A 16494-nucleotide genomic window follows, 5' to 3' on the forward strand; every position below is an offset into this window, starting at 1 on the left:
CCATCGATTAACTGAGTTCACACTTTAAGTCACATTCATGTCACATCTTGATACAAAAGTTGAAAGTTTACTTTAATATGCCACTTAATTAATTTTATTGTTATGAGCATTTTTGTCTGAAAATGTGTTACAAATATGCTACAAAGACTGAAAATGACAGATAATCAGAACTAATGACATTTGTTTGCAGAAGTATGAATAATTATCTATGCCATGTATAAAAGAGGAACAAGTCCCCATTAACTAGAGCATTAATCATGGCACTAGTAATTACAGCAGAAAAATGGAGTTTGCATTGCACAATTGAACATGCAAAATCATTTTGAAACAAACTCACTGTAGCAAGGTAAGAGACATTGCTATGTTAAAATGGAGCAATAATATCACACAATAAAAAAGCTGAAATAAATTAAATGAATGACAATTAGACATGACATGTAGTATTACAAAGCCTATTTCAGTGCGAACTGTGAAATATGAAAACATTTTGAGGTTGCTTGTGAAATATGGATTTCATCATCATAATAACTGCATCTAAAGCTCTCTGAACAGCTTTAACATTGGCAGGCCCACTAGGATTATTGTCTATGGAGCACCAAATAATTCAGCAAGGTTTCTACAATATATGGTAAAAAATGCAAAAGTTTGCAGCATATTCTCTGGCAGTATTATTTGGATCCCTTTGAGGTAGAAAAAAACCTTTTGTGTCAAAACTGCAAATTTTGCAAATTATGTCAAAAACTCAGTAAATACCCAATTATAATGTAAATACTGCAGCCACAGAATTAGTTAAATCATGAATTTTGTTCGTATTTATTAATAACAGTTTAGTATAGAAAGGGAAATAAAATCTATACATTCTAATAATAAGCAGTAGCGATTATTAGCTGAACTTTCAAGAAAACAGTTTTTTACAAGCTTTGCCAACTGCTCCAAAATAAACATGAAATATAAAACATACACAACAGATACCAGGTGTAATATGGTCCTATTATTGCCCTCTCATCTTTCTAGTTCTATTTAAAACCCACTGAGTACTTTCTGTCACATGGTTTAATATGTCACCTCTTCTCAATAGCATTTTTGGTCCAGACTACAATATTGTACTATGTTGTGCAGTTACAAAATATGCCTGGGGGGGGGGGGGGGGGGGGGAGGGGCCAGGCTAGGCGGTTGTCTACAGGGCTGGCCCGGGGAACACCTTTCCCTTTTAAAGGTGAGGGGGTTGCATGGCCCCCACCCTGAGCCTCATTAGGTCCTGGGGAACCCATCCCAGTGGGCTGTAGTTTTCTATTAAAGGGGAGGGGGGCCCCCATCCGCCAGGGCCTCAACTTCAAATATATGGGTGAAAGGTGCACATGACCCTCTCCCCAGGCTGATTTTGGCCCTTTGGGACCCCATCCCCCCTGGACCTGACATCCTTGTCTGTTGGAGGGAGGCATGCAGCCCCTCTAACCGGTCCAATTTCAACCCTGGGGACCCTGATTATCAAGCGTAGGAAGGCATTCGTCTCTCCTCCCCGGGATGATTTCAGCCCCAGGGACCCATTCTTCATTGCCCAGAGTCATTTTCAGGGATGGGGGACACACATCTTCCTCTCTGGGCAATTTTTAACCCTGGGGACCCCATCCCCCGGGGCCAGCATTATTTGAGAGTGGAGGCATGCAAAAGGGCCCCCTTCCTCAGGCTGATTTTGGCCCTGGAGACCCCATGGGGCCTGGTGTGATATCCAAGGGGGATGGGACACATGGTCCCCATCCCTGGGCCAATGTATGCCCCGGGATCACACGCCTCGGGCCCTATCCAGTTAAAGGTGGTTGCCCTGGTTCCTACCCATGGTATCCAACATACTATCATTGGGGGGCCGCAGGGGCACCTCAAGGTCCTCGTGGCCCGAGCCAGCTCTCTGCAGACAGCGGGAGCTGGCATTGCTCCCACCAACAGGGAGAAGCTTCTAATGCTCAAGGTGGGAGCAATATTTGTATCTGTTTCCCTGCCTGCTTCAGTGCAGGCAGGAAACAGGGAAACAGATCAAAAGTTAACTGGGACTGGACTTGGTGTTTGCTCCCACTTGGCAGGAGTTTTGAAAATGCTCCCACCAAGCAAGAGCAAACAGAGTTTTTGCTGCCCATGCTACTGCGGGCAGGGAAACCGTTATGTCCCGGGGGTGGGCTCCCTGGGACATAGCATTTGAGCCAGCCCCGGGGTAGGGGGTTCCTCGGCCCATTTATTGCTCAGCTTTCAAGTAATTAGCCCTCGGGGTGGGCTCTCAGAGCCTTTAGAGGCTCTGAGAGCAGAGGCTGTGCAACCCCCTTCCCATCTTGAACAATTGTGGCATAGGGGGGGCTACCTAGGCCCTGTAACGGCTTGGGGGGAGGCCCAGCTCCCCTTCTCTATTAGAGTGGGCCCTTGGGCTGGCTCCCTGGGAGCTTCTGATGGCTTGGGAAGGAGGTTGCATGTATCCCCTCCGCATAAACAATGTGTTCAGCAGGGGGTGGGCTCCCCGGGGCCTCTGGAGGCATCGGGGAGGAGGGCCGGGCAACCCCCTCCCTTGATGAATACAGCCCGGGGGTGGGCTAACCAGGGCTTATAGTTTATATATGTGGCTTGGCCCCCAATTTGTTTTTTTCGATCTGATCCTGCAAGACTCTTGCATTGTTGCAGCATTTCTTGCTGATTTTTTTTCTTTTTGTCCCCGGGACATGGGTAATCTGCCCCTCCAATGGGGCCTAGGGGTCAAGATATCCCTACCCTGCCCCATATATAATTTAGTTTTTTTAACTTCAGGACAGGTGTCTAAGTCCCCCGAGTCCTGTAATGGCGGCCTGCAAAAATTTTCTCATTTTGCTGGCAGCCAATCGGAGCACTCGCTCCTGCAGGAGTCTGACGTCCATGAGAGTGAGATGGCCCAAGAGAAATATAGTTCTCTGGGCCAATCAGAACACTCCACTGGTGCTCTCACAAGAATCGCTTGAGCCTCTTGCAGTCCCTAATGCCTAAATATACAATATTTTTATCCTAAATTTCTACTGAACAGATTTAAACCAAATTAAAAAAAGCACATACCAATATTCTAGCTTCCTGACAAATTTGGTTTCATTCCATTGAGCAGTTTTTGCTGTAGCCCATCTCAAAGAAGTCTATTGAAAATGCTTGGGGATTTTGCATTTTGGGGCCCTCTTTTATCTCGCCCCTGCTTGTCAGATCCCCTAGAAAACTTCTAGGAAGCAGATGAGGTGGGGGAACATTTTTGGCAAAAGATTTGTGAAGATTCATCAAACGAGGCCAAAGTTATTAGCAAACCAAAAAAAACTCTTTCTATGGAAAAAAACAGACCTAAGTATAACTTATAGATAGATAGATAGATAGATAGATAGATAGATAGATAGATAGATAGATAGATAGATAGATAGATAGATAGATAGATAGATAGATAGATAGATAGATAGATAGATAGATAGATAGATAGATAGATAGAGATAGATAGATAGATAGATAGATAGATAGATAGATAGATAGATAGATAGATAGATAGATAGATAGATAGATAGATAGATAGATAGATAGATAGATAGATAGATAGATAGATAGATAGATAGATAGATAGATAGATAGAAAGATAACATACTTTAACGCATATTTTTAAACAAACCTCAAATATTCATTTAAAAACCACAGTTAATCTGCAGATATGGGTATGAATTAAACAGATAAACTATTGAATTCACAAGTTATGGTTAAGAGTACTATCCATAACTCGTACAGCAGTCCTACACACCATAACTCGCACACCAAATGGGAGGCATTTCTGTCCTAAAAATGGGATGCATTTTAGTCTTAAAAGGAAGCTTAGTCCGACCTGGTCAGGTGGAGGTCCCTTTTAGGACTGAAAGGTGTCACGGTTTGTCAGTGTTTGCCCACTGTTTTTCCAGATTTTTAATGGAATAAAATAACTACATTGCTAAAAATCTCTTTACAGATCTAAATTGTCTTGCGCGATGTTCCCAACCTCTTGGGTAATACGAACTCTGAGATAACGTATAGAGGACGTCACATCAAGTTGCGTAGTAATGATGTTCCAAGCCATTATTTGAGTCTTGCTTGCGTTTATCTTGTACCCAGAAATGCGCCTAAATTCCTCTGCCCGCTTGATGACTGTAGGGAACGCTAAATCCGGGTCAGATGTAAAGATGAGAATATCATCTGCGTAGACGGCTACCCGCCTTTCCCACCCCTCAAATTTGAAGGGAGGGATGTTGTCCTCTTCTCTAAGTACCTGAGCGAACGGCTCGATATATAAATTAAAGAGAAGGGGGGAAAGCGGGCAGCCCTGCCTTGTGCCCCTTGTCATATTGAAGGGCTCTGTCAGAGTATTATTGACTAGCAGCCTAGCTACTGGGGCCTTACACATGTGAGAAATGACCGACAGAAGCCATCCCCAAAATTACATTTTTTCAAAACCGCAGCCAGATAGGGCCAATTCACCCTATCAAAGGCCTTGGTTGCGTCCAAAGTGAGAGTTGCCAGAGGGAGAGAGAAGGTAGAGGCGATGTCAATGGCCCCGACTAAGTCATGAGTAAGATCAGCTAACTGACTGCCTTTTATAAACCCTTTTTGGTCTTGATGGATGATTGAGCCAATTACACTCCCCAAACTGTTAGACATGATTGCGGCGAAGATTTTATAATCATTGTTGAGGAGTGATATCGGGCAATAGGAGCCAGACTCAGTGGGGTCTTTCCCTGGTTTAGGGATCAGCACTATCGTTGCTTCACTCCATGACTTTGGGGGGTCGTCACCCAACAAGAGAATTCTATTAAAAAGGGCCGTCAAAGTTGGAATAATAGCTCCCTTTATCACTCAATAGAATTCACCTGGTAGCCCATCTGTGCCGGCCGCCTTCCCTTGCTTTAGTTGTCCAATGGCTTGTCCTAAAAGATTGCCAGAAAAAACTAAAAGCTTGGGCCTACCTCCCATTGTTACTTCTAGGGAGGATAAATCTGGTAAAGATGTCTATACTTCCTAAGTTCACATTCATTTTTAATACCATCCCCTGGCTTTTGACTCAAAACAACTAGACAAGAGCCAGCGTGAGATCAATTCTTTCATCTGGAAATATAAAGCCACTAGGTTGGCTTGGAAGAAGCTGCGAAGAAGGAGGGAAAAAGGTGGGCTGGCATTACCCGACTTACAGTACTATGCATGGGCCTTTCAGTTGTCCTATTCTAGAATGCTTTTGAAAACACCGTCTAGCTCGTCTATAGGTTTAATGTTTCAGGCCATGCTAGCAGGGGCTGATTTACCAATTGACAGTTTCTTGTTTAAATTCGGAGACCAAAAATTCTTTAAGAAGGTCAAACTAAAAATTCTCCAATCTCTGGGTAGAGCCTGGATGCAGATCAAAAAGAAAATAGGGCTGTCGTATTTCTCAAATTTTGCACCAATGTGAGACTCCCCAGGTCAACCACTGTGTTTGAGGGACAGTTTGGCGACTCCTGTAAAGGAAGCTGGGATTATAAGATGGGGAGACCTGCTGGCAGGGGGCTCAATGGTGACATGGGAAGAGTTACGGGATAGGGTAGGCCCCGGGTTATCGAGGTTCAAACATATGCAGCTTGATAGCTGGGCTCGGGCCCTATGTGGGAAAGGTATCCCTTTAGGGAAAGACAGCAACTTGGAACATCAGCTGGTGGTGAGGTAAGGGGGCGGTAAAGAGGTAGCCCTGTGGTAATGGAGTATTTTGGAGGAGGTAGATGGTGTTTTTGATTTCCCTGATGAACTGTGGGGGGGTGAGTTAGGCGTTCAGTGTGAGCAGTTGTGGCTTAACTCATTCACCCTTCTACACAAGATCGTCAAACCAGCATGGTTAAGGCGTAACCATCTTTTCACTGTCCACCGTGCATACCTTTACCCACTTAGGCTATCAAAATTCCAGCATGGAAAGAGATGCAATAAATGCAATCTCCCTGAAGCTTCAGAAGTGCATATGTTTAAAGAATGCCCTTCCATTTGTGCATTTTGGGAGAAAGTAAAGGTGACGTTGGACTCTATCCTTAACACCTCATTGTCTATTACTTTGTCGCTTGTTATTTTTGGTATAGATGAAAACATCTCTGGTCAGGCAAGATCTTTCCTTTTCTATGTCATCTTGCTGGCAAGAAGACAAATATGCAAGTTTTGGGTAGACACGGTTGCTCCTACACATGCAGGCTGGCTGACATCCCTATACGACACATCTAAGGTGGACTTGGCTAGAGTATGTAGCAAAAAGAATTTGGCTTTCTGGGACTTAACAGTAAATTGGAGATAGGTCTACCAGGGTTCCCCCCCCCCCGGGTCCTATGATTATGCCTACTTCACTCCATGGTCCCTGTGTCATCGGTCTCTCCGGTAACGGTAATGGCCCAACAGGTTGAAATACACCTTGATGGAGTAATTTTGCTAGCCCCAAATTCACCTCTTGGTTTGGTCACTTCTTCCGCCAATTTGTATGTCGGGTCTTGGTCTGCAAGAGATAACTAAAAGCATGTGTTTTCTCAATACCAAGACACCTTATGGTGGTTGGCGTTTCCTTAAAGAGGGTAAGGCAAATGATGACAAGAGAAAAAAAATAAAAATCTCTTTACAGAGTGCTGACATCTCTGGTTATGGGTGGCCAACCCTTGCTATGCACAGCCGGAAGCGAGGCCCTGTGCCCAACACCACACGAACACCCACTTCCCCAGACTTCAGGATTCACCAATTTCTTCTGAGAATTTTGTATAGTTCTGATACCTTTTCAGAATAATAAGTAATCATTCTTACATTGCTTTTACCCTGAGTCTTTTCCACTCTGTCATTTTGTTTACCCTCTTTTTCTACGAGTAGCTGGCTTCATAAAATGGAATCACTTCTACTCTCAGCTTTATTCAATACTCCTTTGCAGTAACCACTCTTCAGAAATCTTTGTCTAGCACTCGTTTTGGCTGCACCTTATTCATTAGGCGTGGAACAATTCCTTTTAATTCGCAAAAACTCCCCAAATGGGACCTGCAGTAGGTTTTTGGTAAAGAGTGGTGTGTAATGTGTTGTTTTCAATATATACTCTGAGGTCTAAATATACCACTTGTTGTTTGTTAGTACAGCTTGTGAATTTCAGATTCAAGTTATTTTTATTCAAAGCTGTTATATAGGTTTCTGCCTCTTTTTGGGTACCTCTCCAAATGATAAATAAATCATCTATATAACATGCCATAGGGCCAAGTTATCTACCCATTTCTCATTTTCACCTGCCCAGGCCACGTGCTTCTCCCACCAGCCAACAAAGAGATTCCCATAGCTAGGGGCGAAACACTTGCTCATAGCTGAACCCAGTTTTTGCAGGTAAAGTTGTCCTGAAAATGTTATTGTTGAGACAGAGCTCAATCAGTTCTATAGGAGCTGACTGTGCTCTTGGCATTTCAAAGACCTCTTTTTCAGAAAAAAATCTCATAGCATTATGATGAGAAATGCAGGTATAGAGACTGGTGATGTCTAGAGTGATAAGAAGCATGTCATCCCCCCCCATTGTATTGCTTCAATGATCCGGAGATAGACTTTAGTGTCTCTAACAAATGAACTTAGTTCTCTCACCATCGGTGTGAGAAAACAGTCCATATATATTGAAGTGTTCTTCTGTAGACTGTTCTTTGAGGACCCTATTGGACGTCCTGGGGGGATTAGCATGTCCTTGTGTATTTTTCACAGGTGATAAAAGGTCGGTAGTTCTGGGTGCTCAAGATTCAGGAATCTAAAGACTTCCAACTCAAAAACCCCTTTGTCTTTCCACTTATTCAGGAGTTTGTTAAATGTGGAGATGCCGATTTCATGGGATGGGAGTATACCATTCCCTAACCGAAAGTTGTTTGAAAGCTTCTTTTTGATATTGATCTTTGTTGAGGATCACTACATTCCCCCCTATCTGAGGGCTTGATCAATATTGAATTGTCCTGTTTTAAATTAATAATGGGCTCCCATTGATCTTTTGAGATGTTCCTTTTATTTGAATTGACATTCTCTTCTTGTAGTTTTTTCAAATCCTCAATCACTGTCTCTTAGAATGTGTTGATTCCATCATGTGGAGATCACGGGATGAATCTGGATTTGACCCTCACGTTGCTGCCACAACTCTTCTGGGCTATTCCTGATATATATATGTGACCAAGCTCCCCAGTGGAGTGAAACGCGTTACCTTCCATTAAACGCTTTGAACCTGCTACTCACCTGAGTCTGGATTTTCTGTGAGCTCGACTTCTGGCTGTCTGTTGTGGCGCTGCGAGGTCTGCACCCTGCTGCTGCCTGTCACGCATCGACAGGCTGGGATTCCTTTACATATATATATATATATATATATATATATATATATATATATATATATATATATATATATATATATATATACTCTGTATATGTATATGTATATTCAATGGGAAAAAACAAATGTTCCAAAGACATTATAGTTAGTAAATTGAATTACAAAAATCACAGAAATTCACTGAAAAAAACAAAGGCTATAAGAACACCATGGAAATTCAGCGGTTACATAATACAGTAACCGGTGTTTGGAGAGTGTGGATACACACAAATAGATAAAAGAACAAATTGCTTTTCTCTTTTACAAATATAAGAGATAAAGTCATGAATGGTGTGAATTGATGAGTGTGTGAAACAAAAGGGATTCTTGCTTGTTCGTATGAACTTTGAGACCCTGTCCCTTTTGGATTAGAAGGGCACCTCTACCAAATTTGTGGAGTAGCTGTCTGGGTGACTAACTCAGTGTGCGATTGGTTGTATTGGTGAGTTAGTGGGTGCATGAGTGGCTTCACGGCTGAGTTAGTGGTTGTGTAAGTGAGTGTATGGGTGCGTGAAGGTGAGAAGGGCTCAGTGAATCAGCCAGTGGGTGTGTGAGTGCTTGTATGGGTCTATAAATGGTTGTGTGATTATTTGTGTGGAAGTGGGTGTATGAGATTTTCTCTGGTGATGTGAGTGGCTCCGTGGATGATGTTATCAGTGATACCATCAGTGTTGTCAATGACTGTTAGACTTGTCATCTTTTGGTGTGATTTCCCCAGCCTTTTTACTTCTGGCCTTCTGTTTTTTTACTGTGTTCTGCCTTTAGTTTTTGCTGGTTTTAGGGCTCCATTTATGCCACCCAAATGAGTAGCCCTGCAAACATGTCTCAGACCTGCCACTGCAGTGTCTGTGTGTGCAGTTTTAAACTGCCATTTTGACCTGGCAAGTGCACACACTTGCCAGGCCTAAACCTTCCCTTTTATCAATCAATCAATCAATCATTGCATTTATATAGCGCACTACTTACCCAGGGGGTCTCAAGGCGCTGGGGGAGGGGGATCTGCTACTGCTCGAACAACCAGGTCTTGAGTTGCTTCCTGAAGGCGAGGTGGTCCTGGGTCAGGCGGAGGTCGGTGGGGAGGGAGTTCCATGTCTTGGCGGCGAGGTAGGAGAAGGACCGTCCCCCTGTGGTGGCTCTACGGATGCGGGGGAGGCGGCGAGGGTGTGGCTGGTCGATCGGAGCTGGCGTTTGGGAGCGTAGAAGTTGAGGCGGCTGTTGAGGTATCCTGGGCCTTGGCTGTGTAGGGCTTTGTGTGCGTGGGTGAGGAGACGGAAGGTGATTCTCTTGTTCACCGGGAGCCAGTGCAGGTCTCTCAGGTGTCCGGAGATGTGGCTGCGACGGGGGATGTCCAGGATGAGTCGTGCTGAGGCGTTCTGGATCCGCTGGAGTCTCTTCTGGAGTTTGGCGGTGGTTCCGGCGTAGAGGGTGTTGCCGTAGTCCAGGCGGCTGGTGACGAGGGCCTGGGTGACCGTCTTCCTGGTCTCGGTGGGGATCCACCGGAAGATCTTACGTAGCATGCGCAGGATGTTGAAGCACGACGAGGAGACGGCGTTGACTTGTCTGGTCATGGAGAGGGAGGAGTCCAGGATGAAGCCCAGGTTGCGTGCGTGGTCTGTTGGTTTGGGTGCGCTGCCTAGGGCGGGGGGCCACCAGGAGTCGTCCCAAGCGGCGGGCGAGGATCCCAGGATGAGGACTTCCGTCTTATCTGAGTTCAGTTTCAGGCGGCTGTTCTTCATCCATTCGGCTACCTCTTTCATCCCTTCGTGAAGGTTGGCTCTGGCGGTGGCGGGGTCGTTGGTGAGGGAGAGGATCAGCTGGGTGTCGTCGGCGTAGGAGATGATGTTGAGGTTGTGCTGGCGTGCGATGTCTGCGAGGGGGCTCATGTAGATGTTGAAGAGGGTTGGACTGAGCGAGGAGCCTTGAGGGACGCCGCAGATGACTTCGGTGGCTTCAGATCTGAACGGGGGGAGGCGGACTCTCTGTGTCCTTCCGGCAAGGAAGGAGATGATCCACTCCAGTGCCTTCTCCTGGACTCCGACATTGCTGAGGCGTTGTACTAGGGTACGATGGCAGACAGTGTCGAATGCCGCGGAGAGGTCGAGGAGGATGAGGGCTGCTGTTTCCCCGTTGTCGAGCAGCGCTCGGATGTCATCGGTGACTGCGATCAGGGCGGTCTCGGTGCTGTGGTTGGCCCGGAAGCCAGACTGCGAGGGGTCGAGGGAACCGTTCGTCTCGAGGAAGGCGGCCAGCTGCTTGTTGGCGGTCTTCTCAATGACTTTTGCAGGAAACGGGAGCAGCGAGATGGGGCGGTAGTTTTTGAGGTCGGTTGGGTCAGCCGATGGCTTCTTGAGTAGAGCGCTGAGTTCGGCGTGCTTCCAGCTCTCCGGGAAGGTAGCGGTGTCGAAGGAGGTGTCGATGATGTCCCGCAGGTGGGGTGCGATGACAGCGTCGGCCTTGTTGAAGACGTGGTGAGGGCAGGGGTCGGTCGGAGATCCGGAGTGGATGGAGTTCATCGTGCGGACGGTGTCTTCGGTGCTGATCGGAGTCCAGGCGCGGAGGGTGGTGGTGGGGGGCGGTGGTTCGGTGGTGTTCGTCGGTTGAGTGCTGAAGCTGTTGTGTATGTCTGCGATCTTGTTGTGGAAGTAGGAGGAGAGGGAGTTGCAGAGGTCTTGCGAAGGGGTGATGTCGTTGTTTCCGGCGTTGGGGTTGGAGAGCTCTTTGACGATGTTGAAGAGTTCTTTGCTGTTGTGTGCGTTGTTGTCCAGTTGTTCCTTGAATGCAGTTTTCTTGGTGGCGCGGATGAGTTGGTGGTGTTTACTACATGTAAGTCACTCCTATGGTAGGCCCAAGAGAGGGAAATGGGCAGGGTGCAGTGTATTCAAAGGTATGACATGTACTGGTGTGTTTTTCATGCCCTAATAGTGAAATACTAATTTCATTTTTCATTGCAAGGACTATCTCTCCCATAGGGCAACATGGGGATTTACTTGAAATATCTCCTATGTCCTAAGACAAACTTAAGACAGACTTAAGACATACTTAAGTTAGGATTTTGTCTTAAGTCTGTCTTAAGTCTGTCTTAAGTCAGTCTTAAATCAGTCTTAAGTCTGGCTTAAGTCTGGCTTAAGTCTGTCTTAAGTCTGTCTTAAGTTTGTCTTAAGTCTGTCTTAAGTCTGTCTTAAGTTTGTCTTAAGACAAACTTAAGACAAAATCCTAACTTCTGTGAATACCAAAAGTAGTAAGTTCATTCTGTGAATGCCAAAATTAGTAAATGCATTCTGTGAATACCAAAATAGTAGTAAGTTTAGGATTAAGTCTTAAATTCATGCTGTGAATCGGGCCCAGAGTTTTGGGGCCCGATTCACAGAATGAACTTAAGACTAAATACTAATACTACTGTTTTGGTATTCACAGATTGCACTTACTACTTTTGGTATTCACAGAATGAACTTACTACTTTTGGCATTCACAGAATGCATTTACTACTTTTGGTATTCACAGAATGAACTTACTCATTTCGGTATTCACAGAAGTTAGGATTAGGACTCCTAACTTTAGGACTCCTAAATGCCTTCTGTGTATACCGAAAGTCTTAAAATTAGGATTTTTCTCAATTTAGTAGTAGTAAAGTTAGGACTACTAACTTTAGGACTCCTAAATGCCTTCTGTGAATACCGAAAGTCTTAAAATTAGGATTTTTCTCAATTTAGTAGTAGTAAAGTTAGGACTCCTAACTTTAGGACTCCTAAATGCCTTCTGTGAATACCGAAAGTCCTAAAATTACGATTTTTCTTGATTTAGTAGTAGTAAAGTTAGGGCTACTACCTTTACTACTACTAAATTGAGAAAAATCCTAATTTTAAGACTTTTGGTATTCACAGAAGGCATTTAGGCATCCTAAAGTTAGTAGTCCTAACTTTACTACTACTAAATTGAGAAAAATCGTAATTTTAGGACTTTCGGTATTCACAGAAGGCATTTAGGAGTCCTAAAGTTAGGAGTTCTAACTTCTGTGAATACCGAAATGAGTAAGTTCATTCTGTGAATACCAAAAGTAGTAAGTTCATTCTGTGAATACCAAAAGTAGTAAGTGCAATCTGTGAATACCAAAACAGTAGTAAGTTTAGTATTTAGTCTTAAGTTTATTCCGTGAATCGGGCCCTTGGAGTTTGGGGTCTCTGAACTCACAATTTAAAAAAAAAATCTTTTTGTGAAGTTGTGTTTTTATTTTTTATATAGCGTAAGCTTTACCCAAAGGTATCAGAGCACTTTACATGAGCGCCAATTGCATTACAGACAGTCACATTCATTTTTGTTAGGCATGGGAGAGTATGTGATTTACCCAGAAACACAGGATGCTGAGCGTCCCTGCTAGGACTCGAAACTGGTTCCCCAAGTTCGAGGTCGACCACTCTAGTCATTAGGCCACATCCTCTTTGCTTGCTTAAAAATGCTACTTTAAGAGAGTGGGCCATTATAGAAATGGAGTGACCCAATGGTCCTGGACCTGGGTTGGATGTGATACGAAAAACAATGGCCCTAGACCTGATTTCAAGGAAGAGTTAAATCACAACCTACAATAATCATATAACAAATTATTAGCTGAGCCACAAATGTAAATCAGTTTGTAATAATAAAAGGTGGCCAGGTAGAACAAAGACTGAGAATTACCCATCAGTCTAATGAATGAATTATTTTAATCATTACCGTTCACCACATGATATGAGTTCTATTCACCTTTTGCACAGCTAGAACACTTTTCTATTCTGCACGTTCCCCTAGAGCATCCTTTCCCTTGTCTCTCACTGTTTTTTACAGTAAATAATATACTGTTGCAAAAAGCTTGATGGAATAAAAAATACCTTGTATAGAAATACATATGTGGTTGTTGCGCCTTAGTAAACAGCCTGTATTTAACTACTTGGAGCTAACAGGATTTGGGCTCAGCTAATAATTTGTTATATGATTATTGTAGGTTGTGATTTAACTCTTCCTTGAAATCAGGTCTAGGACCATTGTTTTTCGTATCATTTTTTGAAAGTGGGCATTGTCTTTCCTAACCATTCTGTGCCTCTGCCTGTCTGTAGAATACACGTCTAGGTTGGCTGACAGTTGGGATCTTGTGTACTCAATCTAGACAGTCACACAAATGAGCTCAGGTGTGCCATTCATATCCTGATGGCCCATTTGGTAATGGGCCTTCCTGAGCTGGAGTGGTGGGAGGAGTTGTCACTGACACCTGACTAAGGCTGTGCCTGTCCTCACACGGAACTGTCTCCACTCCCTGTAGTGTGTCTGGAGCCAGGTCATGGAAAAGAAGGTCCTGTGCAACACAAAGACTTGCTTTGAAGTTTACCCACTTTAAAGGCAGAAGGGGTATAAGTATTGGACCTCTGACATCCCAGTATCAGATCAATTCTGGACTGAGGGCATTCTGCCTTGAAGAAGAGCTGGATTCTGTGGGAGGGACTGCCGCTATGCCTGTTGTTTTGTTGTGCTAGCCTGCTGCTTGCTGCTTCTGTCCTCGAAGTAAAAGGACTGGACTTTGCTTTCTATATCCTGCTTCCAAGGTTCTCCAAGGGCTTGTGCATGCTTGCCTCCTATTAGGAAGTTTCAGGGCCATCAAAGACTTCACTTACCAGTGCTTAGAGCCCTGACTTGCCAAGTGGTGTCAAATCTAGTTCCTAGGCCCTTGGCTTGGAAGTGTTACCACACCATGAGAAAATCCAGGCATCGACTCTCAGCGCCTGTTTTCTTGATGGAGCAACTGATTTGCGGCAAAAAAATTGCCGCAGCTTGAGTCCTGAGCACTGTGTCACCGACATCCATGGCCCCGCTCCGACGATGAAACAGCACCTGCTTCACCGCTGAAGAATCGACGCAGTACCTTCTTTGTGGCTGGGTAATTGATGCAGTATCTGCATCACCTATGTTGCATTGACACAGCACATCAGGACTTTTGACGCGTCGTCTCTCGATGCCGATTCTTCATCGTGTTGTACCGCAATAAGGAACCAAGGCCATTGGTCCGGAGGTCGACGCATCACTTTTCCTTCCAGTAAGGAACCAACGCATAACCTCCACTGACAGTAAGAGCCGAGGCATCACCTCCCCTGCCTAGCAGTAAGGAACTGACACATCACCTCCCCAGTTAGTAAGAAACTGACACATCACCTTCCCTATGGAGTAAGGAACTGATGAATTGCTTTGCTTTTCCAGCACCTTACCTCCCCTGCACCGGCTTTTCTTTGATTTTTGACACTTCCAAGGTATTTTGTGCTAAAATAAATGCATCCATTGATTTCTATGGACTGATCTTGCTTAATCTTTGGAAAGCGATATCTGCAACTGTGTATGTTGAATTTTTGTTGTTTTGGATTTGTGTTATTCAGGTAAATATTGGCTATTGGTCTAAACTGGCGTAGACTTCTTTTTTTAGTGTTTCACTGTGTTACTGTGTGTGTGTGTACAAATAGTTTACACATTGCCACTGAGATAAGCCTGACTGCTCGTGCCGAACTATTAAGGGGGTGAGCAGGGGTTATCTTAGCTGTAAGACTACCTTACCCTGACTAGAGTGAGGGTCCCTACTTGGACAGGGTGCAAATCACTGCCAACTAGAGACCCTATTTCTAACATTGGTGATCAGCGGTGTGGATAGGACTTGTGTTTGTACTTTGCATACAGTGAGTGGCGTACACTATTTCCATATCGCAGACCGTTACGTACCAGCATGCTTTTTTTCTCTTTCTGTTTTTGCATCTATTGAGTTTGATCTGCAATCATGTTTCAGTCTAGAGAGCTATCAGCAGTACCTGCAGATTTGGTGTTTGAACTAGAGAGGTTGGAGGCCTATACGGTACCTCAGCTCAAAATGTTCTGCAGGAAATTCAAATGTCATAATAGAGGCATCACTAAGAAGGAAGAGCTGCAAAAGGCGCTGAGGCCCTGGTTGACAGCTGAGGAGGCTGGTGGGCACACAGAGGATGATAATGTGGATATGGAGGAACAGAGCCTGTATGAGGATGTTGTCACTCAGTATCCACCTGAAGGAAGGCACATTCCAGGGCAAGCAGCAGTATTTCCTCCAGAGTTCTGTCACCAGAGAAGTTGGAGGACAGGTGGAAGGCTAGAAAGCATCATATGGAACTAGAAAGGCTCAAGATGGAGCATGAGAGGGAGCTCCAGATGGACCTAGCCAAACTCAACAGAGAAGCAGAAAAGGAGAAGTTGGCAGTAGTTTAGGAGCTGGATTTGAAGGTCAAGTCCAGCACAGGCAGTGGCAGCAATTGGTCAGTGCAACTTGAGAGACAGGTGAACATTCCTGAGAATGTAGGGAGAGAATATACTAAAGAGGATGATATCCATGGTTGGTTTCAGGGCTATGAGGCAGCTCTCTCTCCATATGAATGGGATCCCTGAGAAGGATTGAGGGGCAGGATTGTGGAACTACTTCACAGTGGAGGGGAGGACCACATTGCTAGCATTAGGGACAGCACATGATCTCACCTAAACTGCCATGAAGGATGCCCTCACCACTATGTATGGTCTTACCCCAGATAAGTACAGGGACAAGTTTAGGCAGAGCAAGAAACTTGGGGCCAGATGTAGGTCGCCAAATACCGGTCGGTAACGGCCGATTTCTGCCGTTACCGACCGGTATTTGTGATTTGCCATGTAGTGGGCCTCATATTTACAGAATCGGTATATTTACTGATTCGGTAAATTTACAGAATCAGTAAAATACCGAATCGGTAAATATACTGATTCTGTAAATCCATATATAGGTGGCACTGTAATCAGTGCCACAGGCCCTTACCGAATCGTTATTTACCATGGAATACTATTCCATGGTAAATAACTAATTCCAGTGTACATCCTGTGCCATGTGGCACACAGACATGCCCTAAGGGCATGTATGTGTGTCACATGGCACACAAGCCAGAAACAGGGGTGAAACAGGGTGTCAAAGTGACACCCTGTCCCCCTTGTAAAATCAGTAAATTTACCGATTCGGTAATTACCGAATCGGTATTTGCTATGGAATCCTATGGGCTTCAAGGCCCATAGGAATCAATGGCAAATACAGATTCGGTAATTACGTGCTATTGTAAGGTGGCACA

Source organism: Lissotriton vulgaris, chromosome 11 (assembly GCF_964263255.1).
Source record: "Lissotriton vulgaris chromosome 11, aLisVul1.2, whole genome shotgun sequence".
NCBI classification, from domain to species: Eukaryota; Metazoa; Chordata; class Amphibia; order Caudata; family Salamandridae; genus Lissotriton; species Lissotriton vulgaris.